The 24061-nt window shown below is 40.1% G+C and overlaps 1 protein-coding gene across 1 annotated transcript in view; it reads right to left on the bottom strand.

Annotated features, from left to right (window-relative positions):
* LOC113261640 (zinc finger protein 474-like) overlaps positions 1 to 21588 on the bottom strand; it is a 63500-nt gene extending 41912 nt beyond the window's left edge. Inside the window, exons 1-3 of the mRNA XM_026507826.4 lie at positions 21129 to 21588; positions 19186 to 19239; positions 13838 to 14042 (exon numbers count right to left, since the gene is read on the bottom strand). The gene's annotated coding sequence lies outside the window, so the exon portion shown is untranslated. The remainder of the gene's footprint in view (positions 1 to 13837; positions 14043 to 19185; positions 19240 to 21128) is intronic.
* Positions 21589 to 24061: the final 2473 nt, after the last annotated feature.

The following is a 24061-nucleotide window of genomic DNA, read 5'->3' as shown; positions in this document are numbered from 1 at the left end:
ATTAGTTTCCCCCATATATTTACCTTCCTATATTTTGCTACCTCTAAAAGCCTAAATACTTTTGCCTTGTCACTTCTCTACAAATTTATTGTTCTTTGTTAAGATGCGATATAAACCTCAAATTCTGACCATTCTGAGAGTGTCTCATCACTGAGTCCTCCTGTGTGTGTATTTGAAGCTCATGTTAATACACTCGATTTTTCTCTTGTTAATCTGTCTTTTGTTAGCACATTCTTCAGGCCCAGCCACTGAACCAAAAAAGGTATAGAAACTTTGTCCTTCCCTGCAGAACCTTAGCATAAAAAGGAGCCCCCAACATGCTGTGCCAATGACACTTTCTGTATAACCCCGTAAAATGGCATCAATAGTTCATGGTCATTACAGTTCAGCCATTTCATACCCATGTATATGCATTATATGAACATGAGAAAAGCAAAAAAAGAAATTTGGAATAAACTGTACAAACAGCACAGGAACATTAGAGATATTGCCAGTAGTACTCAGAAAAAAGAGGTAGATCTTATTTTAATACAGAGGTGAGACTATTTGGTCAATAACTGAGTTGTATTTGGAACTTCTCCATAGGTAGAAGAGGGCTGCACCAGGTAAGTTATTGCATTAGCATGATGTAGCTACCCAAAATATGGAGCATTCCTTCATGTTTCCCTGTCTGTGTGCTCCTCACAAAGAAGACCTACTTGGTAATTCAACTTCAGAAGGTGTTGCTTAAAGCTGTGGTGAATGGTTGGTTTGCTTTATCATTGTGTCCCCAGCCCTAGTTGCAGCCATGTGATCTGCTGCTGAACCAGGTCTCCCTCAGTCTGCACTGATGTGATTGACTATTCGAATCTAATTATAGAAGTTTACATTTTCCTAGGTGCATTTCATCCCATTTGGTTTTATCACATCATGATCCTTTAAAATTTATCTTGTTATCTAGATATCAAAAATTAATGTTAACGTCTTAGGTCTGAAGATGACATGATGATTATATTCTTAATTGCAATTTTTATTAAGATAATTGTAGCTTGACATGCATTTCTACGAAAAAAAAATAAAGATCCCTTATGCCCTTGTCTGGTTTCTCCCAGTGGTAACACTGTGTAAAATTATAATATATTTCAACCAGAATACTGATATTGATATAATCCACTTTTATCTGTATTCATGTGTGTATTAAGCTCTATACAATTTTACCACCTATAAACATGAGCACTACTATAGTCAAGATACTGAACAGTTCTAACACAATATGATGCCTCATGTCACCAAATTATACCCACCTCTCTCCCTCCCACTGCCCCCTCCAAGTCCCCATCTCTTACTCCTAGACATCATTAATCTGTCCTCCATTTCTATAATTTTTTTAATTTCAAAATGTTCTATAAATGGGATCATGCAGTATGCAACCTTCTGGGATTGGCTTTTTTTCTCAGCATAATTCCCTGCTGATATATCTAAGCTGTTGTATGTTTCAATAATTAGCTGCTTTTAATGGCCAACTACTATTCTACAGTAGGCATGTACCATAATTTGTTTTACCTGTTCAAGAACATTCAGGCTGATGACAGTTTGGCTATTACAAATAAAGTTACAGTTGTGTGTAGAATAACAATGTCATTTGGGCTGGCTTGTGAAAGAAGAATAGGAGATACATAGAGAGAAAGACATTTCCAGCTGACACAGACAGCACCATATGCAAAGATGTGGGACCTAAAAGACCATGACATGCTTGGAAAATCATGGGGCTTTGGTTTGTGGCAAGAAGGACAGGTGTGTGTATGGTGTATGCGAAAGTCTGGGGAGGTGGGGTCTGGGTGCGTGTATGCCTATAAGCAGATGGGTATGTAATGAGATGTGAGTATATGGATGTAAGTGGATGAGTGTGTGGGGGTGAGCGGGTACATGAGTGTAAGTGTGTAGATGGATAGTAGTTGGTGGGTGTGTGAGGATGGGTGTGAGTAGATGGGTGGGCCTGTATGATGAGTGGGAATGTGTATGAGTCTACGAATGTGTAAAACTGAGAGTGAGTGTACGTATACGAGTGTGTAGATGGATATGAGTGAATGAATGTGGGTTACACATGAGTATGAGTGAAGAGAGGTGCGTGCATGGATAAAGGAATGGATAGGTGTGATGCGAGTGGAGAGATGGATGTGAGTGTGTGAATGGATATGAATTATTAAGTGTGGTATGTGTATGAATATGAGTAAATGTGTGTTTAGATGAGTATGAGTGATTGGGATGTGTGGATAGGTGTGAGTGGATGGTTGTGAGTGTGTAAATGGCTGTGTATATATGAGTTGGTAAACAGGTGTAAGTGGTTGTGTGTGCATGTGTGTGTGGACGGGTAGTAAGAAGTGGGTGAAATGGCAGAGGCAAAAGAATGAAGAATAACAGATATAAGTAACAGGGAAGGTAATTTGAAAACAAATTATGGAAAGCACCATAGCTACTTTCAGGAAATCTGATTGCCTTACAGGAAATGAGGAAACGTTATAGATTTTTTTATAACACATGCAACATATGATTGAAAAAAGGTCTTGAGTAAGAAAATCTGGAAAATATCAACATTTCACATCTAAGAATTACACAAAGGAAGTTCTTTAGTTTCCTAAAAGGATCCATTGCAGAATTTTCTCTAAAAGCAAACATTTAGTAGGAAAATAGATCACCCTGATCTACAAAATGTAACTTGTACCTAACTTCTTGAGACTATGTGTACTACACAAAGCCAGACGTATATGTTTCTTCCAGTTCTCAAAATCTGTTTAATGTTGTTTCAAACAGTCGCCTCCATGTCCCATCTTACGTTACTAGTAGCTGACACATGTCTAAATATTTTTGTTAAAAATCCTGACAAACACTTCTGGACCAGAAAGCAAACTTCTGCTGTAGAATTTTGCTGCATTTAGACAGAACTTTAAACCAAGTCCCGTTCCCCTTTCTGTGTGGCCTGGGATCAGGTCACTGAAATCTTAAGTTTGATACTATCTGGGAAAAAAGTCCAAGTTCAAGCCAACCATGAAATCCCCTGGTAAGGTCTAATTTGCTAAGTAAAAGCAGAAAAAGTAGCTTATAGCAAAGACTCAAGTAATACTCTAGTTAGTCTCCACTCCAAAGTACTTCTTGCATACCCCTTCTATAAATTCAGACCTATCTGAAACGCCAGCTCCAAAATGCTTATCAGTTGTGGAATCTTGGGATATGTAACTTCTGGGTGTCTCAGTTTCATCTTAGGTTTAGTGGGATAATAATAGGTGGCATAGTTATTGTGAGGCTTTAAAGTAAGATATAATGCTTAGCACGCTGTGTGGTAGGTGGTAAGTATGTTATCATCATTGTCACTCTATGGCTTTAATGTCTGTCTTCTTCTCCATATTTTCATAAACTCAGCAGGTGGGAAAATGTAATTAGGAGACTAACTAGAGATTTCTGAAATTATTCTCCTTTTGCTAAAATATTATGAGGAATTCCAAAGTTGAGTTAGCTAAGTCAAATCATATTTTATTTTAAAGATTTTATTTATTTACTTATTAGAGAGAGAGAAAAGAGGGAGAGCCTGATGTGGGGCTCAAATCTCATGACCCTGAGATCATGACCTAAGCCAAAATCCAGAGTCAGATACTTAACTGACTGAGCCACGCAGGTGCCCCAGATCATATTTTATTAAAAGACATTCCAGGGTGCCTTGGTGGTTCAGGTCTGCCTTCGACTCAGGTCTTGATATCAGGGTTCTGAGATTGAGTCCCTCTCAGGCTCCACACTCAGCAGGGAATCTGCTTGGCCCTCTGCCCCTCCCCCCTGCTCATGATCTCTCTCTCTCTCTCTCTCTCTCTCTCTCAGTAAATAAATAAAGTCTTAAAAAAGAGACATTCCAATCTGTAGTCCCCAAAAGGAAAGAAATACTGAAAAGTTAAGAGATAAAGGAGTACGTTTTTTAAAGTCATCCAATCTAATCAGTATGAAATGTGTCACTCAACTCCCCCTCCCCAATCTGGGCATATTGGAACAGAACTGGGTGCTAGACAAAATGCTGCCATTCCATTGCCTGACATGAAAAGAACTGGTCCAATCAAGTTCCTCTCTTGGGGAAAAGAATAGTGATGGTCACTCAAGCCGAGAAGACAGTGAGAAAGAGCTGCCACATCCCAGGAAATAAGTGATGCATTGGAGGAAGGCAGAACAGAGGGAACGGGAGTGGCTGTGGGTGAAACAGAGTAGAGCTGATGGGACAGGCTGATGACAGGACACCTGGAGCTGTCATTGTGACTTGGGGACAGAAGACATGTGATGTTCTTCAGTCTTTACATCTTACTCTGAGTGTAGAGAATACCTGAAGCTTTTGTCACCATGTCCCAAATAAGAAATGAAAACTAGATTTGGATGCTATCACTGTCAATTATGTCAGGTATGAAAGAGGAAGCAGTCACCTCAGAGGTAGAAAGTGGTAACCACGTTGGGTTCATGGATCTTGACTGTGGACAGGACTCCTTCTCCACCTCTCTTAAAAAGGGAAGCAGGCTGTGGTCTCTAGTTCTTCTCAGATTTTTCAAGAATTCAAGAAAGAGACCTGATGAACTTAGGTCTGTAAATCAATGGGGGTAATATCCGGTTATTAATGCTCTAGTCAGCAGAAATAGGAAGATCTTGGTTGAGAAGTTCCTCTGATTTTCTTCTAGAATTCTGACAATTTATGAAAATTGCCTACTGATTATTTTGGTGTCTGGGCCAGAGAACAGAGTCTACTCAACTCTCTGGCTTGGAAGTCCCCTGGAACAGGTAGGTCTTGTGCTTCCGGAGGCCTAGTTTTTAGATTTCCCTGTATTTCCATGCACATGTATCCTTCTCATAAATGCCCCACTGTCTGAGGGACTTGAATATGGTAAGAAGGCCTGCCTGAGTTTATTTAATAATTCATTCAGCCCAGAATGCTGCCTCTGGCAGTAAAGTCAAGAACAGATATTTTGTGTCGTAATTTTTGAGCTCCCATCACTACCACCACCAACACCACATTATTCATTAGAGATATTTCCAAAGAGCCCAACCCTTCCAACCATGAGTTAACAGGTTAGTTTTTACAACATGTTTACTTTGATTATGTATTGTTAAATTTTGCGTCACTACAAATAAAGAAAATCCTACTCCAGTCACTTCACGAAATAGAGGCATATCTTTTTATCAAAGTAAGAAGTCTGGAGGTCGTCAGAGGCTCAACAATACCAGTGCTTCAGTGATGATCTCGGCTTTTCCCTCACGGATGTAACTACTGCACTAGTGCTACAATATTATTTAAATCATGTCAATTTCTTGTCTTCCCACAGAACAGATAAGCCAATCCGAGGGTCCCCAGTCCCAGGGTCTAGTTGAGCTCTTCTGTATGGGTTTTCTGGGATGGTTGTGGTTGGCCCAGCTCCCAGGTAAACATTTCGGAGAATTCCATCAGCCTACGTCCATGGGACACCAACACTAGGCATCACAAACATCCTCTTACTTCCTCTCTCCTCCTTTCCCTTTCCTGAGTTTTCATGCCCAGAAGTCCTGTCTACAAAAGGCTATTCCAACTGAGAGACAAATGTGACAAATTTCTCATGTGCCTCCTAAGCTGCCTAAAAAGGTTTCCCTTCTTCTCTGTCTTGAGAACTATTTTGTTACCCTGGTTTCCAGGGTGGGCAACTACAGCTGAGATGCCCTTAGTGAAATCTCCGTTTGCTTTCAGTGAGCTTTGGCAATTTCTCAGTGCTTTACTTTCCCTGCCTCCTACCTCCCACTGTTCTTTCTTCCCAGAAGCTTTAATTTACATGTTTTAAGCTGGTTTTCATTTATTTGTTCATACCATCGTGTTCCTAGTTTTCAAACACCAAGACCTTATATACCACATTTACATCTAAAATAAAATAAAATAAAATAAAATAAAATAAAATAAAATAAAATAACAGTCTGACATATCTCAAGATGCTATGGAATCAATATTTGAAGAGGCATAGATTTAGAATCTATCCTGCAAATACTGTGTGGAGGAATGATGATTTTAGGCTACAAAACTCAGTTCTTTTTGGTTAACTGTAAAATTCTAGTTACAAAATTAACATTGAAAGAGATGCCATCACATTAAAGATAATTAAATTGTTGGTGAAGCACAACAGAGCCTATTTTATTTAGGAAAGCAATGGATAGTGTCCAATTAAGTAATTTTAGTTACAACAGTAATCCAGGGCTACTTATCAATAAGCTTGTCCTGGGAGTCTCTGTTGAAAATTTATTTGCAAGTTTCTTATCACCCATAAATATGCTAATAGCTAAAATAATTAAACTCTACTTGACACCGTATTTGACATAGGAAATAGTCTAACTGAAGAGGAAAATGAGGTTTTAATTTTTGTTGATCAAAATGTCATGTGTTTCATATATAAGATGGTTCACTTGGAACTAAATAGATAAAATAATCCAAGATTTATCTTATTCTTATGTTGCACAATCATTTGGTATTTTTGAGGGGAAATACCATGAACTGATTCAAATAATGTAAACCCTAATTTCTTTTTACACATTTATGACTTTAAAATGATCCATAATGTAAATAGTTTTTCACAAATTGAATATATGTACTTATATCTTTCCAATGAATATATATATATATAGTCGCTTAGGAAGAGGCTGGAATTTTATTAGCTATATTTGTTATCATGACACACAAGAACACACAGACACACAGACACACACACACACCTCTACACATATTCCTTCTGGGTCAGACAATATATTGAAAATCATTGTCATAATCATCACTTAGCAATGAACTGATGCCAGGATCCATCTAACACTTATTTGGTAACAGTATGTTGGATTGTAATCACGTCAGATGGTACTAATAAGGACAATTATTGGCTGAGAATTGAATTCTGACTCTATCTGCAATTGTTTATTTCTTCTCCCATCCTCATTACTTCTCATTTTGCTTTTTGTTCATTTCACAGTAATTTTACTAAAATAACCCTTGACCATATCTCTGGACTGGGAAGAAGTCCAGCAGTGGTGAGTTCAGGCTGAAATGATCATGAGGGTGTTTTCCTTCACCCCAGCTCTCTAACGAGGTTCTTGATCTTAGTGTGGCTTGCATGGGAGAGAAGGGGTTGGGGAGAAGAGAGCAAGAGGAAAGGTAGAAGGCACTGCTTTCCTTCAGTAGACACTAGAACATTTAGCGTCCCTTCATTCTCCATATGATGGCCTATTCATGATTTGGCAGAGAAATAAACATCATATTCCACTCTGCTCATCTTCTCCTTTCTCTGTTCACCTTCACATCTTCCCTTGTCTCTGCTCTTTGCATCTTCAGGCATCTTCTTTCCTCTGTTCTTTCACGCCTGCCTCAGTTCTGCAGGGGAATAACCCCTCCCGTGCTCCCATCTTTTTCAGAGAAGTCATATTCAACCCTTTAAATCACAAAACAGGTTCTAAACCTCCCTGGATTAAATGTTCCATGGTTGTCCCACCACTCTCAAATAATATCCAAACTTTTGGCTGCGAAGATCCTCTGTACCCTGGCTCTTCTTTAAGTCTCTTCCTTGGTCCCTCTTTACTCTTCCCTGCCAGCACTGAGCTTTATCCCTGCTCACTTTTCAGGTCCTCAAAGAACCCAAAGTCCTTCTCACTCCAGGGTAGGTGAGGGGAGGGACTGGAAAGGGGTTTTGCACAGGCTCTTGCCATTGTCTAGAATCTTCCCCCAGTTCTTTGCCAAGCTGTCTCATATTTTCTCTGTTTAAATATCATCAATTCAAAGAAAGCTGTCCTGACTACGCTTCCCCCAGGATTTTCTCTCTCTTTTAAACACACAGACTGACACACATATGCACACGCACACCTATGTGTAGAGATACATATGTGCACACACATGCATATACATGAACACAGAAGTGCACTTGCACACGCAGACAACATGCACACACACATGCATGCACATGTGATCAATGCCACCACCATTGACACAGTCACCACCACAGTGACACCGCTCTTTATTTTCTTCACAGCACTGATTATATTTTTGCCTTGTTTATTTATTTATGTATAGTATTTGTCTCCTCCACTTGGACATAAACTCCAAGACATTAGGGACTTGTTTTCTCTCCACATAGCTCTATCCCTAGTGCTGGGCACATAGTAGGTACCAACAAAATAAACTGAACGCTGAATGAACTGACTGAGTTTGGCTTGATTTTATATTCAAATTTTAAACAGAAATCAACCCCCCCCTTTTTTTTTAAGATTTTATTTGTTTATTTGTCAGAGAGAGAGAGACTGAGCGAGCAGGGGGAGGAGCACAGGGAGAAGCAGGCTCCCCGCTGAGCAAGGAGCCCGATGTGGGACTCGATCTCAGGACTCGGGGATCATGACCTGAGCCGAAGATAGACGCTTAACTGATTGAGCCACCCAGGCGTCCCTCAACCCTTTTATTAAAATGGAGGAGTGAAAACACAACAGGACTTCTAGAGAGGAAGGGTTAACGGCCAGCTTTGTAGTATTTTCTCAAGTCTTGGGGATACCTGAGCATCTAACCCTTGTTCCTTGCAATCCTCGAGAAACTCGGAATTAGTATTCTAGCTTTAGAAGTGTAACTCTATCAAATTGAAGAGAAATGAGAATCCATCCAAGGACTGTGTACTGGACCAAGCCCTCATGGCAAAGACAGTTTATCAAGAGATGAGCAACAACCATCGATGGCCTAGAACTTCGCCCAAGAATGGGATAATCGGCATGCACACCAGAGGTGACATAGGACTAGCTAGATTAGGCAGTGCGTGCTGTGTGACTAGGCAGAAAGCTGAAGAAGGATCCGAGAAGTTGGCTTTCCTGAGCTGAACTTATTCATACATTGTCTCTCTTGATCATACACATTCTGAATGCGATTCTTTTCAAAGTTTAATTCCCCTTGGAACTCATATCTCTTTTGAAGAGAACCCCAAAGGACTGGGTACTCAGAGGAAGAAGAGTTCCATAGCCACAGGCCTTTAAATGTCAATGTATGAGATGGGAAGGTATTTCATCAGAACTGAAGATTAGACAAGTGTCAGCAAACTACGACTCACGAGCCAAATCTGGCCAGCTGTCTGCTTCTTTCTGTAAATAAGGGTTTACTGGACCAAGTCACGCTTATTCATTTCTGTGTTTAGCTTTGGCTGCTTTTGCCCCACAACTGCAGAGCATATGGCCCACAAGGCCTAAATTATTTACTGTCTGGGCATTTAACAGGAAAAGTTTGGTGACTCCTGAATTAGAGCCTACAGATGAGACTCCATTTTATTTTAACAGCAAACATCCAATTATGAATCAACATGAATTTACAAAGTAGCACTCAACGCAACCAGAACTCTACCAAGCTTTGCTTGCATAGGACTCCTTCAGGCTCCTCATAGAGTCTCCTCTCTAAAAACACCACCACCACCACAGAACTCTCTTGCTGCGTTGCACTCTGGACATTCTATTTGCAGCTTGTCATCACTTTGAGTCTCTCAACAGCTTACGTCCTCTACACTCTCCCTCCCCGCTGCCCCAACATGGTGTATGCTATGCCCAGTGCCATACTTGTATGCTGTGGTATTCAGAAAATGCTGCTGTGTTTTTAAGACTCCACAGGAATCACCACCTGCTTCCTCAGGAAGGGTGTTCTGCAACAGTTCACATTCTTCACCACTTATGGGGATTTTTTGTTTTTTGTTTTGTTTTGTTTTAGAATTTCATGTATTCTTGAAAATGTTTCATTCACCAGGGAAGGGAAAATTATTTAAGATGATATTGCATATTCATTTAAATTATTTAGACACAGAGAAGAAACAGCCAGATTAAGGTCCAAGTTTGTGAAGAAATTTCTCTTTGAAATAATACATGAAATTCAAATTCTAAAATAAGCTGAAAAATGCAAGGGAAAGAAATGATAGTTTACATTCTGAGGCTCAGAAGGAATGGATATCTTTTGACAGTGATAGCAAACTTGGAAAGCTTGGGGAAATGTTCCTTAGTAAACACTTGAGTGTTGATAATTTTCTGTCAATTCACAGGAATGTATGAAGACATTTAATCTGATGTTTATTTTACCAGATACAGATTTTTTTCTCTATAATTGTGAGGAATACATTGTTAAATAGGCAGTAGAGATTATAAATAATGTTTCCTTGCAAAAATTATGAACCAAGAAATAATCTCTTTCCCTCTTTCTTTGTCCAAAACCGTGCCTGGAATATAGTAGACACTCAATAAGTTGCTGAATGGAAAAATGAAAATTAAGTTCACATTATCATTCTGTATACATGCATTTGAAAAATGCATCTCTTCTGCTGGGATTATCATTCTTGAATACATTTCTGACTGTATATTTTTGGGTTTTGTTTGTTATAGAATCACTTAAAATCAGATTATTGCCTAAGGAAAAATTTGGACAACATGCAAGAAAAAATGCCCAACCTAATTCAAACGCTTGTGCATAGCTCCACTGGCAAGAAGTCATGGAAGGACTCCACTTGTATATTTGTTTTTAATACTTGCTGCACTACTTCTAAGCCAAGATGAGCCGCTTTATTAAAAATTAACAACGCCAGTAAAAATAGATAAATAGGTTCATGTAAGAGATGAGAGTCCAGAAGTACATGGTTGGTTCACATATGCAGTCAATTCATTTTTTACCAAGATGCTAAGACAATTTAATGGAGGGAAGAAAATTTTTTAAACAAATGATGGTGAAACAACTGGATATACGTAGGGAAAAAGTTAATACCAACTCTCTTCTTTCACCACACATGAAACTTAATTCAAAGTGGGTCATAGAACTAAATATAAAAACTATAATATATAAAATGTACAAGTATAAAAACTTAAAGCTTCAGGAAGAAAGCAAAGGAGACTGTCTTTATGTCTTTATGACTTTATGACAAAGACTTCTCAGACAAAACACAAAAAAGCACTAAACTTACAAGAAAAATAATTTAAAAATTTTCCTTCATATAAATTAGAAACTTCTGATCTTTAAAAACCACCATCAAGGGGCACTTGGGTGACTCAGTTGGTTAAGCAACTTAAGCTTGGGTCATGATCCAAGGATCCTGGGCCCCACGTCGGGCTCCCTGCTCAGTGGAGAGCCTGCTTCTCCCTCTGCCTCTGCCCCTCTTTCCCCTACTCACACTCTCTCTTGCTATCTTTCTCTCTTAAATAAATGAATAAAATCTTAAAAAAAAAAAAAAACCAACACCATCAAGGAGCACCTGGGTAGCTCAATCAGTTAAAGCATCTGACTCTTGATTTTGGCTCAGGTCATGATCTCAGGATCGTGAGATCAAGCCCCAAGTTGGGCTCCACACTCAGCTCAGAGTCCGCTTGTCCTTCTCCCTCTGCTCCTCCTCTCTCTCTATCTCAAATAAACAAACTAATACAATCTTAAAAAAATAAAAATAAAAACCACCATCAAGAAAATTAAAAGCCAAAGCCATACATTGGAAAGAAATGTTTGTAATACTTATATTTGAAAAGGATTTATTTCATATATATATTTAGTCCTAATTCAAACAACCCAATTTTAAAAAATGGGCAAAAGTTTTGAATAGATTATGCACAACAGAAAAACTATAGTCAATAAGTTCACGAAATACAATTCAACATCATAAGCTGTTAGTGATTAGCAAAATGCAAACTAGAACCAGAGATACCACACACTAGGATGGCTAAAATGATAAAGGTTTCTAATACCAAGTATTAGTGAAGATGTGGAAAAAACTGGAACTCCCACACATGCCTGGCAAGAGTGTGAAATATATAAACACTTTGGAGAACAGTTTGGCAGAATCTCACAAAGTTAAACCTGCCCCCACCTACTGACATGGGCATTCTATCCCTAAATAATCACAAGAGAAGTGAAAACATATGTCCGCAAAAGACGTATACAAATGTTTATAGCAGCTTTTACTCTTAATAGTGAAAAATTTAAGAAACAACCCACGCGTACATCAACAGGTGAATGAGTAAGCAAATTATGGCATATTCATGGAATAGAATATACCCCACAACAAAAAAATGAACAAACTTCTGATACAGTGATATAAATCCCACTCAAAAATATTCCGTTGAATAAAAAAAATCAGGTACAAAGAATATGCTGAATTATTCCATCTATGAACAGGCAAAGCTAATCTGCAAGGGACAGAAAGTAGATCGGTGATTGCTTGTGGGTGGCTGGGTGGGTGGAGAATGCACTGCAAAGGCTAATTGACATGTTCTTATATTGATAACATCAGTGGGTAGATGGATATAATCATTCGTCAAAACTCACTAAACCGTGTACTTAAAATGTGTGCGTTGGATGTGAATTATACATCACTGAAGATGATATAAACAAGAAAAGAAACATCTAAAATGAACAAGAAATGTAACCAGATAGCTAACAAAAGTGAGCTAGCAATCTCCAACAAGCTCATGTAAAAATGCTCAATTTCGTTAGTCAGGGAAATGCAAATTATAACCACAGCGACGTATCATTTCATACCCATTATAAAGTTAAGGATACATCTACCATCAATTTCAATGCTGGGTTCTGAACCTAAGATACACGAAACCGTATGTTTACCAAGAGACTTGCACAAGAGTGCTTACAGCAGCTGTAGTTATAGGAGACCCAAATTGGAAACAAGCCAAATACCAATGAATAGGAGAAGAGATAAACAAATGTGGGATAATCTTATAATGCAATAATACTCGCCTATAAAAAGAATTGAACTAGTAACATACACAGTAACATGGAATAATCTCAAAAACATTCTGCTGAGCCAAAGAAGTCAGATACAAGAATGTATACTGTGTGAGTCTATTCCTATGAAGTTCACAGACAGCCAAATTACCCTCTAGTGATAGAAATCAGAACAGTGGTTGCTCATAGACAACGGACTGGAAAGGATATGAGGAAACTTTCTGGATGAGAGAAATGTCCTACGTCTTGGCTAAGGTGATGGTTTACATGGTTGTACATAGTTGTCAAACTCACTGATTTTAGGCACTTGAATTTAAGAACTTAAGACCAGTTACATTTCCCTATGTACACTTTATCTCAATTAATAAAAAATCTGCCAACTCAAGTGAGTAACTATAGCCTTTTTCAACCCTTTCTCTTTCAGGGATAATTTGATTAATAAACATATAATCCTGGATTAATGTAAAACACATTTTATCTACCTTTCTTTGAAGACAATTATTTTTAAATAATTATACATTTAAATAATATTATTCCTGGGGCTCCCTGGGTGGCTCAGTAGGTAAATAATATTATTCCTGGGGCACCTGGGTGGCTCAGTCAGTTGAGCATCGGACTCTTGGTTTTGGCTCAGGTCATGATCTCAGGGTCGTGAGATCGAGCCCTGCATCAGGCTCCATACTCAGTGCAGAGTCTGCTTGGGATTCTCCCTCTCCCTCTGCCCCTCTGCCCTGCTCTCTCTCTCTTTCTCTGAAATAAAATAAATAAATAAAACCTTTAAATAGTATTATCCCTTCAGATAGAATTTTTTCGTTCTCTTTTAACCCCTAAAACATTGACTCCATAGTTCACATTACTGCCAGCATCATCCAATGAAGTAAAATGATACTCGTTACTTTGTTTTAGTAGTACTTGAGGGTTTTTACTTCATGATTCATTATTTTATTCAGGGTTCCTTTTCTATAGTGAAAAGTATTCACAATATACTAGTGAGACGGAAGTGGAGGAGGTCAGGATGACCTAACATAAGAATCTATTATTAGTGGAAAGGTAAGGTTGGAGACTGATTAGTTAGACAGCAGAGGAGAAGCACGCCTTCTGAGAGAGCCTCACCTGGTAATATTTGTTGTCACCTTTCTGCTTCAGCTTGTATCATGCTCTGCTGAGCCCCTCAGGGCGGGGGCTGGTGGAAACAGGAAGAGAAGAGCTGGGAGCTCCAAGATTCACATGCCCTCTTGCAGGAGTTCTTAGAGTATGTGCGGCTGGGCTGCCGGGAAGAGGAACCCCAGCCTTTGTAGCCTAGAGGTATCCTGGCAACCTGTCAACAAAAGGGACAGTATTGAGTTCTCTGGTAACGGATTGGAAAAATCCAAAACAAGGGGTGGAGGGACTCTGAAACCAACAGGACAATAGGTAATGGATCTCAGCTTTCTTGGAAGTTGAATCCAATGGACTGAGCCCCAAAGGAGGAGAGGCACATGAATTTAAGCCACAAGGCTCTTCTCAGGGAGGAAATGGAGTGGAACTGTCTTTTTCTTTTTCTAAGGAAGAAAAAGAAACAATTTACTGACTGTCTTGTTGATCTTGTCTAAGGTCTTTAGAAAGCATCATCTATAGTGAGGAACCTTGGCCTCCTAGGGAGACCGATGGAGATTTTCCATGGTTCTCAAAGGGTAGCTGTAGAAGCAAATACCAGATGTGGACGTTCCGGGGAGTTTATTTTCTAATGTGTCCTAAGTTACAGCAAACGACTTTTAAGAACTCAGGTCAACATTTTAAAATGGATCTGAATTATTTTTTTAAGCCCCATATTTAAAAATACTGAGACGTTAAGCTAAGTGTGGTACATTTTTGCGATGAAATACTCTGCAGACACTAAATCTCCTGAGGTAAAACAGTTTACAAACATGGGGAAAGTTCCACGGTCTATTTGTGGGAAGAGAAGCTCTGATCTCATCAAACTCCGCGTGTGTGCACGTGCTTAACTCAGAGAACGTACACCGAGATGTTTACAGTAGTAGCTGGTGGAAAATGTTGAAAAGATTTTACTAAATGTTCCTTAAGATGAGGAGTTGGGGGGAAAAAACAATCTGTAATGCTCCATCGATTACCATTTATCTAGAGAGATTTAATGATGTTTCAATGATACTGTCACCTAACGTAGTTCCAACTTGGATGTTTTTCTAAGCGTGGGAGTGAGAAAACTTTGTTTCACAGCGGGCTTTTTCCTAATTTGTGGGTCCCTGGTTAACCTATTTTGTACTTGACCCAAACTCCATGTTTTCTCGACCCTATTGTGAGCTCAGTGAGATATTTCTCTAAAGACATTGCCCAGTAAATAAACACCTTCCCACATGCACCCACAGTATTCCGTTCAGTGGCCAGCCACTTGGGCCAGATGGCAGAAGAACAGATAGGAAAGTCTGGCCTAGGGCAGGACAGCCCGGGAAAACACGGACAGCAGATACTGCTGCGCTTAGGGCGAAAGGTTCTTTATCCGGGCTGGAGAGACTGCTCTGGGGAAGCCGGAAAATGACAGGTCCTCCAGGAGTGGGCATATGCATCCGCTGGGCAGCGAAGAGCACATTCAGAGCCCTCTCCACCCGGTGGGGGGCAGGGGGGGCTGACTTGCCAGTAGCTTTTCTGCATTTATCAGAGCTGCCTCTGAAACTGGCTGCAGAGGAGCCTTTGTTTTCTTGCAAATTCAGGACCCATGTGAAATTCATGGCATTGTAGTTTCAGCTTGACGTGAACTCGCTGGTGTTCAAATCTATTTCATCTTGGCCCAACAGGCCTTCCTAGGTCTCTCTGTCTCTCCCTGTCTCTCTCTTTCTCGGCCTTTTAAAGAGACCAGTGCCTTTGAGCAGCTTGTTTTTAAATGACAGAAAGATCAAGCTCAGAAGGCATCTTGGACATCGAATCGTTCTTACAACACAACCTTTTGATGACTTAAGTGTAAACGAAGCAGAAACATATGGATTCCATTTCCCATAAATCACACATGGTCCTTAAAAAAAATCAAGGGAGAATGTGCTCAGCATGATGTATTCTGTTTGCTCGAACCTAAAACATCTGAAGAATACTTGGAGGCTGATGAATCCAAAATATTTACCCATCCCTATATTTAACATTGAGGAGAAAAGCCCTTGATTCAGGGCAACAACTAAAGTGCTCACATGCGCTGAGTGGACAACCAGCAACCAGTTTAAGATGCAAGCTAACTGTGTTCCATGTTCTTTTCCCTCGCCAGATACTCAGCTCAGCCTCAGATCAAAGACACCGAAGCCCTTCCTTACCCAGACTTTGTCCAGTTTGGGGATGCATGAGCTTTTCTCACCTACAACAACTGAGAGTTACTTCAAGCTCTTGGCTGTCCAATCATGTTCACATCTCTGAGGGATGATGCCAGGCTCCACCAATAATCGAGATCTGACCCTTTGTGGCAACAGCCCCGCCACAAGGAATTCTGGTTTATGTTCCCTTCATTAAATCACAGCTGTTGTGCCTGCACGAGCCCCTGACTTTTTCATTAAAGGAGTAAATCATGGTGATTTTTATGGAGCAGGAGAAATACGGCTCTTTGCCGGTTTCTCTGATGGTCCTGATGTCCCTTCATAGATGCAAAGCTCAAGTCCCCCTCTGAAAGTGACTTAGGATACTTTTGAATACTTCATTCTTTACACTAGACAGGGGCTACATTCTGCATGCTAGATTTTTTTTTTTTTTTTTTTTTTTTTAATGGCAGCAGCAGGAACTCAAACAGGATGTTTGTGAAGTTCGGCAAAATAGGTCCACTGGGCGCCCTGTTCTCTTCTACCCAGTTACGGTTTACTTCGCCTTTCTGCCTGACTCAGAAACAGCAAGTGTCCGTTATCTCAAACCATTCAACAACCCTACCAGGTGAAGCCTGTGTATCCTTGTTCTACAGATGAGGAAATGCGTTTAGAGGCTTTAAGCGACTTGTCCCTAGTTGCAAGGCTAAACCAAAAGCAAGTCTGGGACTGAAATGTGTGTCTTTCTGGTGCCCGAGGACTCCCCTTTCACTAACTCCTGCAAGACCTCGCTGCCGGATTGCCACACAGAACAGTCTGACCTCAAGAGAGAGAGCTGTTTTCCAAGCTACACCTCTTGTGACAAAGAAAGAGCTTTATATGTTGCATCGAATTTGAAGACCTCTAAATTTAAACATTTGTATAGCAAGTGTCCTGTGGTAGATTAGGAAGGGCAGAGGAAATGAGTTAAATACAGACTTTTTAAGCTAAAACATAATGTATATTTGATGCACCAGAATCTTGCCCAACACATCTTAAAGCCCTGAGGACTCCTTGCCCCAGGACAGTGTTCCTCAACCTTTTTTTTTTTTTTTTCATCATTGCTCTCTCTCCAAATCATTATATATATATATATATATATATATATATATATATATATATATATATATATATTTTTTTTTTTTTTTTTTTCTAATCGCCCCCAACCAGGAAATTTTAATACCACAGATAAACTTGATATCCGTTTATACATTATGGCCCCATGGTGGGCCATAAACCAATGTATTATCTACAATTATGTCATCCCCGAAGCCAATTTATACTGCCTCCATGGACTGCATGCCTGAGGGACATACATCCAAAGAGCTGACAAGGTTGGACTCCGATAATCAATGGTCAAGCTGATACACAGAAAAAGCAACCAAGAAGACACAGAAACCATGGAAACCTTCCTAAACTGCCAAAACAAAAAAACACAGCAAATTGCCCTTCAGCTGTGTTCAAGAGAAAAATGGATTTGTTTGTGGAAGCCAATCAGGGTACGATATTTCCTATGCATTTGAGTGGTTTACCATAGGACCAGAACTCTCGGAGCTGATGTGGGCTTTAGAATAGCCTCTAGTCCAGCCAACTATCTTCAGGCAAAAGTACATAATTGGCCTGACTTTTTTAAATTGATGAGGCAGAGGACATTAAGTTATTTGTTTATGTGCCACGGATTTCAAACTCAGACTCCAATGAAAAAAAATTGTCAAAGGACTCTCTTGCTTTATCCTTGGCATAATGAAAAACATTGCCAGGGCAGAGAGAAGGATTTCTTTCTTTTGATCTCCTTCCCTATGGATGGGGGATGTTTTTTTCACTATTATATCTAGGCACTCCAGTGATTATAAAATATTTTGTAATATACTGTGTGGAAATCGTCCTCTTTTGAAGGCCTGCGATTCTTGGTTTTAAATATCTAATGTGAATCTGGACGACTCTTCACAAGTTCTGGCTCTCTCCAGAATGTCCTGACACACCCCTCTATCTTGCTTCTCTTCCTCTTTTTCAAAACCCACCACATCCAGCCAAACACAGAACTTATACATACTAGGTGCCCGCAGATATTTACCCACTAAGCTGGGCACACACGTTTCTTTGTTAAAAGAAGATGATGTGACTCGCTTGGTTGAAGGTAATTAAAAGTTACAAGATGTTAAGACCAGATTAATCCTTAAAGTTTTCTACTTCATGTAATATAAACATTTTGAAATAATTTTGCTTCTCTTTTCAGAGAACTGGCAGAAGTCCAATGCCTTATGGCATGTGAACAATAAATATTTAATAAATACTTAATCACCAGTTTATTGCCCACAGATTTCCAAAGCTGGTTTAAATTAGAGTGTTCATGGCTGATAACGGTCTCGTATTTTACCTTTCCATGTGCATTTTATGAAGGGCATTTCAAACTCTTAATTGAAAACCGTAAGTTATAAGGGGATTCCCTCTTACTCTCATTCTTTTTTTTTTTTTTTAAGATTTTATGTATTTATTTGACAGAGAGAGAGAGCACAAGCAGGGGGAGCAGCAGGCAGAGGGAGATGCAGGCTCCCCACTGAGCAGGGAGCCCGATGCGGGACTCGGTCCCAAGACCCTGGGATTATAATCTGAGCCGAAGGCAGACGCTCAACCAACTGAGCCGCCCAGGCCCCCTCTTATTAATCTCATTCTTTCCGTAAGTCTCAGAGGGAGGAGATTTCTTCTCTGGTGGTTGGCTTTCCTGGTTAATCCCTTCTCTCTAGCACCTTTAATTTCTTCTATTCTACTGGCTTCTTCCTCTCAGACTTCAGACAGTCTCATGTGTCCTCTGTCTTAAAGGACAAGAATCTGTGCACCTGCTATCTTCCTGATAAAAAGAGGTCCAAGTCACTGCCTCCTTATGGCTTCTTTCAGTTTTTATCTCCTCTTGGCCTATCATCTGGTTTCTAACCTCTTTCCTATCCTCTTTTCTCCCTGAAGCATCTTCTTAGAATCTCATCACTGGCATCCCAATCAACTCATCTGAGAGTCTTTCCACTCTCCATCACCCTCGGTGACTTTGACGTATTTAACATGGTCACCCTCCCTCCCATCCATTAGAAATTCCCTCCTCTTAACCACCCCGTTGATTAAAAAAAACCCAAAAAACAAAACAAAACAAAAACGTACACATTCACAGCCCACAATTCCTGGATGAGTCAGGAGAGACATGTATTCTGAGACCTAGAAAGAAAGAAGAGAGATCACTCTTGTTATGCACCGTATCTTATGCCAGGCACATGTTATTGAATTGTCCCTTTGCTAGGATAGGTTGGAGTTTTCTGTCTGTCTTCACTCCCTGATTTCCCACAAGTCTTTGCTAAGACAGAAACTTGGTTAGAGTGCTAACTCATGAGAGCTTTACCAAAGTATCAACCCATATCAGCAAGACCAAGTTTGCCTTGTAGAGGCTCCTAGTAGAGGCAGACCATGCCTTAAAATGAAGCCATAAGCTCTCAGAGTATAGCAGACCACGTCCCCATTGCCCTAGCAAGGTACCTGATGAAGCTAGATTGAGGGTACATGGTAAGGACACCAGGAAAAGACAACTAAGGTAGTTCGGTCCAGATACCAATCCTAGTTTGACTATATGAACCAAAATAAAAGTTGATAGGAAACTCATCCTGTGAATCAGTGCTTCTGAACTGGTGATGATTCCTCCCTCCACCCCAAGGACATTTGGCAATGTCTAGAGTTATTCCGGGTGGTCCCATACAGGGTTGTGGGAGTGCTACCGGCAGCTAAACTTCTACAGTGCACAACCCAGCCCTCCACAGCAAGGAATTACCTGGTTCGAAATGTCAATAGTGCCAAGGTTGAGCCTCATGCTCTAGACTCTCTGGGTGTTCAAATGAGAATGCTTTCTTTCCAGAATAGGCCGTGTCAACAGGCTCTTTTCAGACTCGTGGTGCATAACTAAGGGATTACATTACAAATGAAGCAGCAGGCACGGAAAGTCTAAATAGCTTGGTCATATTTCTGCAGCCAACAAGTGAGGACACCTTGGAAATGTGAACACAGGCCCTGCCTGCCTGACTTCAAAGCCTATACTCTTTTCCACGTCACCTACCCCAAGTAGCTAGGCGGCAGACATTCAGTCGTATGTGACTAAGTGTAAAATCACTTCTGCAATGTCAAAGCCAGTTAGAGAAAGTGCAAGGACAGAGAAGTGAGAGGAGTCTTCTCCCATGAAAGCTGTAATGGAATGAGAGTGGGCAGGAATACAGCTAGGAGCCGTAAAGTGTGGGCAAGTGCATACGCTGAGGAATGAGGCCAGAGCCCAGTTACAGGAAAATTTTAAGTCAAGTTCAACTGGGCTGGTCAAGGGCAACCATACCAAAATTCACTCCTAGATAAAGCACAGACTGGCAGAGGCTCTTGAGAGGTGATGATCCCAGTCAGGTGAACTTGGTCGTGACCAAGTTGTCTGTTATCCCCCATGAGCCTTCAGCCACTCTGCTATCCTGCCCCCACAGCTTCCGCTCCTAGCAACTTCTCCCCCTCTTCCCGAATGCTCCTTCTCAGAGCAGCTGCTCTAACAAAACTACTGAATTTTGAACTTTTCGGCTAGTAAGATACTGCTTGCGGTTCATATTGTTAACAAGACACGATCTCTCCAATATCAGACTCAAAATGAGTATGTTTATTTTCTACGGTTGGGGAATCCCTGCTTTAACAAACATTAGCCTTTTCTGTAGTCTAAATTTATCCCACTTCATTTTAAGAAGAGTCATTTAAGTTTCAGAGGGAGAAAATTACCCATCCAGTGCAATGGAGAACCAAGAAGAATATGGCCTTTGTTTGCTCACTCTGTTTTTTGATACTACATTGATTTTTTTCAATAAGCAATACATATATATGTGTGTGTGTGGATACATATGCACACAAACGTATGCAATATGCATACGCTTTCTTGAATGGGAAATATATATGTATATATATGTGTATATAATACATGTATTATAATATATATACACACAAAGTACAAGACTGAAAAATGAAAAAAGAGCATACGTGAAAAAATAAATTATTTTCCCACCTCTGACTCCCCAGGTTCCCACTCCAGGACCTACCCCAGCAGCACCCTGTGTTACCAGTTTCTTGTGCATCCTTCCAGAAAGCCTATGCATTGACAGTCGACAGTCACATAGCTATGTGTGAATCCTGCCTCATGACCCAAGGGCGGGTGCCGTTCCCATTCCTCTCGATGGCCACTGCAGCTTCTATTGCTCAAGATGAGCCATGACAAAACAGATGACACATTTGTGCTGTTGAAGGAAAAGTCAGTGACTCAGATAGACACAAATTGTTCCATACACCTTTCATCCTCATTACCAGGTAACTTTGCCAAGGTCAAGTGGTGACATTCTGATTTACCACGAAGCAGACTGGACACAACTCCCATTTGACGAGAATCTGGAACTCAAATACCAAAAAAGGAAAAAACAATATTTTCTTAAGGCTTCCAGTTTCGTAATTGAACTTGCTTTCTTGCTTTGTTGAAAATATTATTTTCCTTTCAGTTCAGTGACTATAGTCAATCTGAAAGAAAAAAAACAGGACACCCCCAAATCCCCAATTCATCACCAAATTGCTAAACTTAAAATCCAATTTCAACATCTTCTTGACATCTCCATTTAGCATCTTCGAGAATGAGGACCGAGGAGCCTCACTGTTTTCACTAGCCAGATCAGGGGGAGCCAAAACCAGGTTCCAGGTACAAAATGCATATTTGGCTCACTGTGGCTTTACCTCTTACAAGAATCTGTATTCACATAAATCAGGGATACATTTCTCTTGGCTCTCATGGAGACCCTTTTAAATAGTGACTTCAGCCCTCCTAAGGTTTTTGTCCGGGTTGCCTGAAAGTGGACGATTTTCACAAGTTTGCTTTGGCACCCATGGCATGAATTTTTATTGAAAGTCACAGTTGTTTTAGTGGGCACCACAGTCTGCCAGCAGATCTCTGTAGGGGCCTCCCAGCCAATTCGATGAGAACTATGTGCACTTAAAACATGCCAAATGTTGTAAGAAGTGACACGTCCTCCAACTCTTTGCTTGCCTGCATATGACCACTGATTCGTTTGCACTTTCGTTTTAAGGACACACTCTTGAGTGTGTCTGCAGTATTTCTGAAGTCAAACAGCTATTTCTATATTGAAGTTTACTCTGGTTTTTCCCTGCAGAGATTTCTTTTTCTCTGGAGTTTCCCTCAATGAATTCAATCATATCAAAAAGGTAGGGCAACAGAGAAGTAAGTTCATTGGGAGCATACCTCTTCCGTTGAATTAAACAAGTAAAGATTTAGTTGGGAAGAGATGGGAAGGTAGCCTAAACCCATTCTCAAAGTGCTTTTTAAGTCACCAGTGGGAAAGAGCAATGATCTAGGAGACTTCAAATAAATGTACAGACATATGTGGAGACCAAAAAAGACATGTTATTTTTATGCTACCGTATGTAAATCATCACATGTTTGCAAGGAGGTCAAACCAAAATTGGGTTGGGTCGGCATCTATAAGGTCCTTGCCCCAAGATTGAGAAGTCCCCTGACATTGCTCCTTTATTTTTTTCTATATTCTATTTTTATCATTATGTCATATTACTTTGTATCATTGAAAAACTTTTTAGAATTTTACTTTACGAAATGCTTAAGAAGACTTAGCTTATTAACGGCTTAATCTTTTTTTTTCATTTTTTAAAAAATTATTTATTTATTTTTTTAAAGTTCCGTGATTTATTACTTGCATATAACGGCTTAACCTTAAAACAGCACAATTTTCATTTTTAAAATTAGACCAAAATCCTCAAAGCCAATTCCTTCCTGTTTACAAATAACCTTCTCAGTAAATTTTCGGTAAGGCCAGAAAACCAATGCATATGAGTGAACTCATCTGTGGAACATAAGGAATAGCATGGAGGACATTAGGAGAAGGAAGGGAAAACTGAAGAGGGTGGAAATCAGAGGGGGAGACAACCCATGAGAGACTATGGACTCTGGGAAACAAACTGAGGGTTTCAGAGGGGAGGGGATGGGGGTATGGGGTAGGCTGGTGATGGGTATTAAGGAGGGGCCCATGCTGTGATGAGCACCGTGGGTTACTAGACGCTAATAATGAATCACTGAACACTAAAACCCCCCCAAAAAATCAAAACAAAACTAATGCAAAGCAGAGAAAAAGATGTATGTGAAAATAGATTTTGTTAGCTGCTCTAGTGAAAACATATTTTAAACCTGCTGAAAAAAGAAATCTGCTCTTTTACAATTTTCACCTTCCCTTCAATTATACTGGCTTTAATATTTTTCCTTTGAATTCTCCTGGGTTACACAGCACTCTTAAACTTCAAGATTGTAAAAACAAGAAACCTTTCCAAAATCACATGGGTAAAGTCTCAACCTGCTGTTAAAAATACTGCGGATGGGCCAGGCCTTCATTCTGTGGGCAGGTTTCAGAGGCTACACAGACGCAGAGAGCCACAGTGAGTAGTGGTGAACTACAGGGACATGGCATTCTGCACCACCCTGCCCCCTGGAGAAATACTACGGCAGATCCTGGGAGTTGTCTGATCAACAGACATGCCCTAGCTCGTTTGCTCTTTCCTCTTTTTCTTTCTTTCTTTCTTTCTTTCTTTCTTTCTTTCTTTCTTTCTTTCTTTCTTTCTTTCTTTTAAAGATTTTATTTATTTATTCATGAAAGACTGAGAAAGACAGAGTGGCAGAGGCACAGGGAGAAGCAGGCTCCCCGCTGAGCAGAAAGCCCGATGCAGGGCGCGATCCCAGGATGCTGGGATCATGACCTGAGCCGAAAGCAGATGCTCAACCAACTGAGCCACCTAGGAGTCCCAGCTCTTTCTTATTTCTTTAAAAAAAAAAAAAATTACTTTCCCTTCCTCCCTTCCACCTGGAGACAGCCATATCATTAAGCTCTGGCTGAAAAGACATAAGAACAAGGTCATTAGAGCAGTGAATCTCCAATTTTACTGGATATATGAATCACCTGAGGATCTT

Source organism: Ursus arctos, unplaced genomic scaffold, assembly GCF_023065955.2.
Source record: "Ursus arctos isolate Adak ecotype North America unplaced genomic scaffold, UrsArc2.0 scaffold_5, whole genome shotgun sequence".
NCBI classification, from domain to species: Eukaryota; Metazoa; Chordata; class Mammalia; order Carnivora; family Ursidae; genus Ursus; species Ursus arctos.
The sequence above is the reverse complement of the archived record's forward strand: the minus strand, read 5'-3'. Positions and strand labels throughout refer to the sequence as shown.